The 7,532-nt window shown below is 35.9% G+C and overlaps 1 long non-coding RNA gene across 1 annotated transcript; it reads left to right on the top strand.

Annotated features, from left to right (window-relative positions):
- Positions 1-344: 344 nt before the first annotated feature.
- LOC119467451 lies at positions 345-7,128 on the top strand. Its single transcript, XR_005195991.1, has 3 exons — positions 345-430; positions 4,672-4,673; positions 7,118-7,128. It is a non-coding gene; the product is annotated as an uncharacterized LOC119467451 (long non-coding RNA).
- The last annotated feature ends 404 nt before the right edge of the window (positions 7,129-7,532 follow it).

Genomic DNA, 7,532 nt, shown 5'->3' with positions numbered 1-7,532 from the left:
CCATTGTTGAAGCCCGCTGCTCAGGAAAATAAAAAGTTTCTTTTAAAAAATATTACTGCTCATCGAAAGCACATTTGGCCACCCAAGAGCTTAACACTGTCTTCTTGTCTGCTAATGCAATATCCATTCTTTTGTTTATTGATCAAGGATTAAGGAGTAATTTCAACTTTTAAGTCTAATTATTTCAGAAATATATTTTATAAAGCAATAGCTGCTATAGACAGTGATTCCTCTGATGGGTCCGAGCAAAGTAAATTGAAAACCTATTGGAAAGGATTCACCATTCTAGATGAGAAATTAAGAAAATTCTGATTCATGGAGGAAGAACAAAATTTCAGCATTAACAGGCATTTGAAAGAAGTTGATTACAACCCTCCTGGGTGACTCTGAGGGGTTCAGGACTTCAGTGGAGGAAGTAACTGCAGATGTGGTGGAATCAGAAGCGGGGCCTGAGGATGTAACTAGATCGCTGCTCTCTCGTGAGAAAACTTGAATGCTTCTGATGTATGAGCAAAGTAACTGACTTCTTGATAGGAAACCTTCTCCTGGTGAAGACACTGTGCACGTTGTTGAAATGACAGCAAAGAATTTTGGATATTCCATAAACCTAGTTCATAAAGCAACCCCAGGCCGTGAGAGGCTTCACTCCAATTTCGAAAGAGCCTGTACTGTGGGTGGAATGCTACCAAGCACCATCTCATGCTGCAGAGAAATCGTTCATGACAGGAAGAGTCCATTGAGCCAGAAAACTTTACTGTTGTCTTGTTTTAAGAAATTGTCGCAGTGACTTCAACCTTCAGCAGACTTCTCTCAATCAGCCAGCAGCCGTCAGCATTGAGGCAAGACCCTTCATAAAAAAAAAAAAAAAAAAAAATTATGACTCACTGAAGTTTCAGAGGTTTGTTAACATTTTTCAGCAATAAAGTATTTTTAAGTTAAGGCATGCACATTTTTTTTGTCATAACGCTATTGCAAACTTAGACCACAGTATAGTGTAATAAATAACTTTTATATGTACTTGGAAATCAAGAAAAAATGTGTCATTAACTTCTTTGAAATATTTGCTTTATTACGATAGCCCAGAAACAAACCTTCAGCACCTCCAAGGTATGCCTGCAAGCAAATCATTTCTTAAGGCTTTTTCTACATAGAAGTGAAATCAGTAAGCAAAGCAGTTAATCAGTTTATTAAAGCAAAAAATGAGCTCAAACTCACCAGAGTTTTGCGTCAAAGGCATATTTTTTAAGCTTGATTATGCAGATAATTACCCCATTTCTGTACTCTGCTGTGTGAACACAGATATTTACTTAAATTGACATGCTTTTTGTTCATAGACCAGACAAGTGAACATCACACTCACACACACATTATTGCTTCTACCAGAATAAAATTCCGTGTGTTGCCATCGCCTTAGGAACACCGAGTTTGAGATATCAGCACCATCTGGAACAAATGGCTTAACTTCCAGCTGTATTCAATTAGCCCTTCGTCTTGCCTAAGCGGAAAAGCTGAAGGTATAAGCAAGCGCTTCCCTTGTATGGAGTGTGGGATAGACTTGGAGGTTTAATCTATACATTTCTCATTTTTTCACAGCAGGATTGCTTGAATGTCTGGGCCAGCTATGGCCATCTCTCTCGGAAGGGATTACGTTTCTGGGGGCATCAGAATGCCTGCAACGCTTTGATCTTGGTGATTCTGTGGCATGATTGTAACCATGAATCATGCTGCGTGGATTACCATAAAAGGGATCATGGTGGAATGGTGGACTGTGGGGAAGGGAACATTGATTCTGATGCTCGTAACTCTCTTCCACGTTTTGAAACAGAGATGATGCTCCTTATCTTGGACACCAACACAGCACAGCATCGCAGTCCGGCGCGTGGGCTCTGCATCTGGGGTGCTCGGTGGAAATCCGCCTTCCGCAGCTCACTAGCTCTGTAACTGTGGGATCGCCTTTTCTCTTCTTGGTACTGTATTTGCCTGCTCTGTGAAATGAAAACAGCATTAACATCTGTTTCATGGGGATGCTTTGAGGGTTAAAAAGGTTGTTTAATGTAAAACATTTGGAACAGTGACTGGTTAAAAAAATAAACATTTTGTTGATACTAGTTGTTATTAGAAAAGCTACTTTTTTGTTGTCCTTTCACATTATGCTATTCTGGAATGAGTTAGTCTGCACAGACTCTCAATACACAGCCCTAAAGAAAGCAAGGGAGTGGGATATCAAACTTTTTGAACATATGCATCTAGTTGTAACGTTTTTTTCTTATTTAAGTGTCACAACTTTCTGTGATATAGGTATTTTTACTCTTATTTACACATGGAACAGCTAAGAACTATACAACTTCAGTAGAATGCTTTATATACTATTATTGTTAAGCACTATATCAAAATTATATTAAGAGAAATATAATTCTAAATTCCAGAGGAGATAAGCTTGCCAATTCCAGTGTGTGCTTCTCAAGATTAAATTATGAGAGTATTATCCATTACCTGTTTTACAATATGTACAAATTATAGTTGGACACATTTCTAATAAAATTAATTAAATGAAATAAATAAAAAGTCAATTAAGCAATTAAAAATAGTTGACTTGTGACTCTGTTGATGGCATGATCAGGCCATTTTAAAAACATAATTATTTTCTATCTTTAAAAAAGAGGTTACATTTCAGGTCAGCACATGGGTAATATGGTTGAGCACAAAAATCACTCTTTACTACAGATCAACGAGACAGAAAATTAACAAGGATATCCAGGACTGGAACTCAGACCCGGAACAAGCAAACTTAATAAACATTTACAGCACTCTCCGCCTCAAATCTGCAAAACATACATTCTTCTCAGTACCACATCACACCTACTCTAAAAGTGACTACATAATCGGAAGTAAATCACTCCTCAGTAACTGCATAGCATTTCACAGGTTTAAATGAAATATTGGTTAGCTGCTTGTTTGCTATTTTCCTCCCTTATTCCTTCCTGTCTCCATTGTTAAGCACAATTATTGGCATAAAAGAGGTTTTCAATACCCATTTTTAGACTGCTTTCTAGCCTGGGCAGTAGAGCAAGACTCCTATTCTCTCTCCCTCTTTCTCTTCCTCTTTCTTTCTTTCATTCTTTTTTTTCTTTCTTTCTCTTTTTCTTTCTTTTTTTCCCAAAAAAAAAAAAGAAAAAGAACTAACTCAAGATGGATTAAAGAAAAAAAAAAAAAAAAAAAAACCAGTCTTTACAAAACCATGAATAACCCTGCAACATAGTCAATATACCACATTTAGATGATTGCACTCTGTGGATAATTCTTTTGGAACATCAAAGTTTGAACTGGAGAGGGAATGAGGTAATTTTACATGTGGATAATTGGACATTTAAGCCATTCTGCCTTTAGGATAACAATAAGATTTTGAGTGATGGCTTAGGGGTGGTTGTGAGTTTCAAGTGTCTCTCCCTGCCAGCAGGATATGTATTATTCTAATATTGTCTGTATCATTTTCATGCAAGGTTACAGAATTTTTAGTTACAGAAAACATTAAAAGTGATTATATAATAACACTTTGCATGATAGTATTACATTCTACATGCTGGGTATATATTAAATCCTTATATGATAGGACTCAATTTTTTTTCCCGTATCTCATGCCTCTTTGAGTTCATTCATCCATTTCTTGAACATAAATTTAATAATTTCGAGATAATTCTGCTAACTGTGTCTCATTGTTGCTTGGTATTTATTTAACAGTTGCACTTATGTACTGAAATCTGTGTCTACCTGGCATGCAATGAGTGGCCTGAGATTTTACAGCTACTGCATTCTCGGTGCTTGGTTCCTGTTGCTGTGTCATGCTCTGATAACCTTCATGATTTGGGTTTAGGGGTCTTTCTTCCATCTGTCATGGCTGTTTTGGCAATTTCACGTTTTATCTGCCAGCATTCACCGTGTGTACCGGCTCAGCCTCTGCAGCACAGGTGGTTGATTGAAGCAGCATTGAGCTGAGGGCTCTGCTGTTTCAAGGGTGTGTGGAGATATTGAAGGACTGCATCCAAATGCAGACACCAAGGTTGTATGCCAAAGGAAGTCTGGCTGAAGACGTTTTGAAACCCTAAAAGCAGGCTTTTCAAAACTCTGATGCTTATAAATAAATAGAGTTCACACATCATGTCTACATGTTCTAAGGTATGCTTAGAAAGATTAAATCTTTTCTAAGGTATGCTTAAAAAAGATTAAAACTTTCTTGTAATATGGAGACCCTAATCATTTTTTTTGAAAAAGTCATTTTAAAATAATGAAGATTCTGTTTTATATGTGGAATCAGCATGAACTTATTGAATATGTCTCAGCTGCCAGGTACTGAGCTAATTACCAAGGAGCATAGGTTAACTAGGAATGGTGCATTTCTTCAAATCAGCCTTACTTAGCAGGAGGGCACTGGGGGCAACCTAACCACAAAAAATCAAAATACTGTGAAAAAAACAAATGCAAATAAAAGATCTATGGCCAGTCAAATCAGGGTGGGTACGTTCATGGTTTCCTCAACTTCTTCATTTGTCCTCATTCCCTGACGTTAGAATACCATGAACACTGCATCCAAGAGAGCATGCTTATTTTATTCAAGTCCAAGAAGCAGAATACATTCAAACACTAATCTGAAGTCAATAGTTTTGATGACATAAGGAGTATAATTGTGCTTCCTTTGTGAAACAGTTTCCCAGGTTTTTTGGCATATGTAAATTGACGATTTTTAGTAATATTCGTGTTTTTACTTGCATGTATGTGAACTCCATGTTGAGTAAAACTCAAGAGCTAGTCTGCGTGGATTTTGCTCTCCTGTCTGCAGAAAATATGTGTACTACAGCTTTGTGAAAAATAAATTCTGTAAGACTAACACATTTTTCCTCCATAGTACTTTTCTAAGTCTCATAAACGAAACAAAGAGGAGTGATGAGGCTTGCATTTGGCTTTACAGTGTAAAACAATGTGTTAGTGAGTGGGCAGAGACACGTACTGAAGTGAAAATGCTTTAGAAACACTGTTTGGTTTGGGGAACGCTAGTGATACTGAGGAACTTTGAAGAGAGGCCAGAGGGGAAAAGGCTGTTTAGAACAACAAGGAAACAGGAGAAAAGGATGCCTCCATTGGAAGCAGCTGGTAGAGGATTCAACTATGAAAAAGAATTATGCAGATGATACAAAAGTTGTCTTTTGCTTTTTATTGAAAACTACACAAGCTCACATTTCATTTTCAAGAAAATACAATGATTGGTGTAATAATGCATCTGAACGATCTTGTTTTTTAGTTCAAAGCATTCTAACAATTTTTTTTTCACAAGCAAATGTAAAAAATAGGTAACCCTCTTTCTGTTTTAGTTAGAGTCTGTATCTGTTTGAAAGAAGATGGATAAATATTCTTTCTTATTGACTTCCTGTCACATGACTGGTCCAATGTGCCGGCTGGAGATTGAGGATGTTTATGACCAACTTCTTAGATTCTCTGATAAGAAAAATTCTCATTGGTGATTCATATTTCCTACAGAGCTTATGAAATGAAGTCTATTTAAAGGCATCTACACACAGTATCAATTCTTAACAAGCAGGATGAAGGCATGGGATTGGAGATTATTATGTATTAAAACTTATGAAACATTATGTTCAAACCTCACATAAGTTTATGTATTGTGGCATTTTATTGACTGTAGAAAGCCTGATGATGTTTTTATTTTCTCCATCATTCAACTGTGTTTTAAAAAGCTAAATTTTCATTAGTTTCATGTCAAAACATGATAATGACTTTCTCTATACCACACAGCTTTAAAACTTATTATAAAGATATCACACAATGCAGTGGCTACATTAAACTTGAATAAATTTACACAAAGTTTAGTGTATGATTTAAATAGTTGACAGTCAAGAAAAGGTCAGAGCAATTAGAGGCAGGATTTGCCACTAGAACCAGGAGCAAGAGCTGGGACTTTTTCCACAGTCTCATGATTTAGTGAATGAATTCTAACAGAAGTCACATGGCTTTATTTCATGGCCAGACCACCAGGCTATTACAGGGAGGCCCAGAAGACCAGACAGAGAAGACTGTTTCCTTACAAGTAAAATTTAGAAATTTAAAATTGGTTTTCTAACAAACGAGATATTTTTATCTCACACTAAGAAAATTAAGAAATTCATCAATCATGTCATTCTTACCCTCAAAACAAGGCCTGCTTTGACTGTAATATATGTTTTCTAGAAGTAATAACATAAACTTTTAAATTAATTTTAAATGTTGATATGAAAATAGATAAAGTAGAAACATGGACATGCTTTACCCAATCTACTAGCATTGTAATCATACTAGAAGCTCATTTTAAAAGATAATGAAAACTTAATATAAAAATGTAAACAATCATTATAGTTTAAACACCTAATACTAGTATGTTTGTATAAAATTTCTGCTTATTGGTGTTTTTTGATAGTAGCCTTTTTAACAACTGAGAATTTATACTTTCTACATTAGTTTCTGTCAATGTAGAAATAAAAGACCTCCTTGTCTAAAGAGAATATGTAGACTAATATAAAAATACTAAGATTAAAATTTAGTTCTTCACAACATCTCTTCTCATAACTATTTTAATGGTTATGGCTCATGAAAAATTATTGCTTAATTATAATTAAACATGATTCACCACAATGAGATCCACTTGTTCATTCCATTTGTTAATTCATTTTAGAAATAGATATTGAGTTGTAATAATGTGCATTGTGCTATTCTAGTTTCCTTCATGGAATCCAAGTGTCTTAATTGGGCTGCTACTATAAAAAGGGTAATTTTTCAAATTTTTTATATTGTTACCATATACATGTTTACAAACCTAATTGCTATGAGAATTTTGTTGCAATGTGCACTTAAATCTTTTTGTGATTATCCATATTAGAAAGGAGTTCAACCTATCTTAGAGAGTAACATTCAAATTGCAACATTGGTGTCATGTGCACAGTTCTTCTTTAATAAATACTCGTTTATGTTTCTGGGTGCAAAATTAACAAAAACCCAAAGGATAAATGCTTTATAATTATATTTCATTCTGGAAACATATTACCGAAACATCTTAGTCAACAAGAGAAAAGACAAGAATAGCAAGAGGTCTAAACACTGATGTATCTACTTCAGTAGGTGCTTTTGGGTTCCATTCAAAACTCATGACTTCAATTAAGTAGATGTATTAGTCCATTTTTGCATGGCTGTCAAGAGATACCTCAGGCTGAGTAATTTATAAAGAAAAGAGGTTTATTTTGGCTCATGATTCTGCAGACTGTACAGGAAGCACGGTGCTGGCGTCTGCTTCTGGGGAGGCTCAGGAAGTTTTTAATCATGTTGGAAGGCGTAGGGTGAGATGGCATATCACAAGATGAGGGTGGCAGCAGGAGAGGGAGGGGGTGCCAGCCTCCTTTGAACAACCAGATTTCTGGTGTACTCAGAAAGAGAGAACTCACTCATTACGTCCAGGACAGCACTGGTCATTCATGAGGGATCTGCCCCCATGACCC

Source organism: Cebus imitator, unplaced genomic scaffold, assembly GCF_001604975.1.
Source record: "Cebus imitator isolate Cc_AM_T3 unplaced genomic scaffold, Cebus_imitator-1.0 Scaffold291, whole genome shotgun sequence".
Lineage (NCBI taxonomy): Eukaryota > Metazoa > Chordata > Mammalia > Primates > Cebidae > Cebus > Cebus imitator.
Note: the sequence above shows the minus strand (reverse complement) of the source record. Positions and strands in the feature narration are given on the sequence as shown.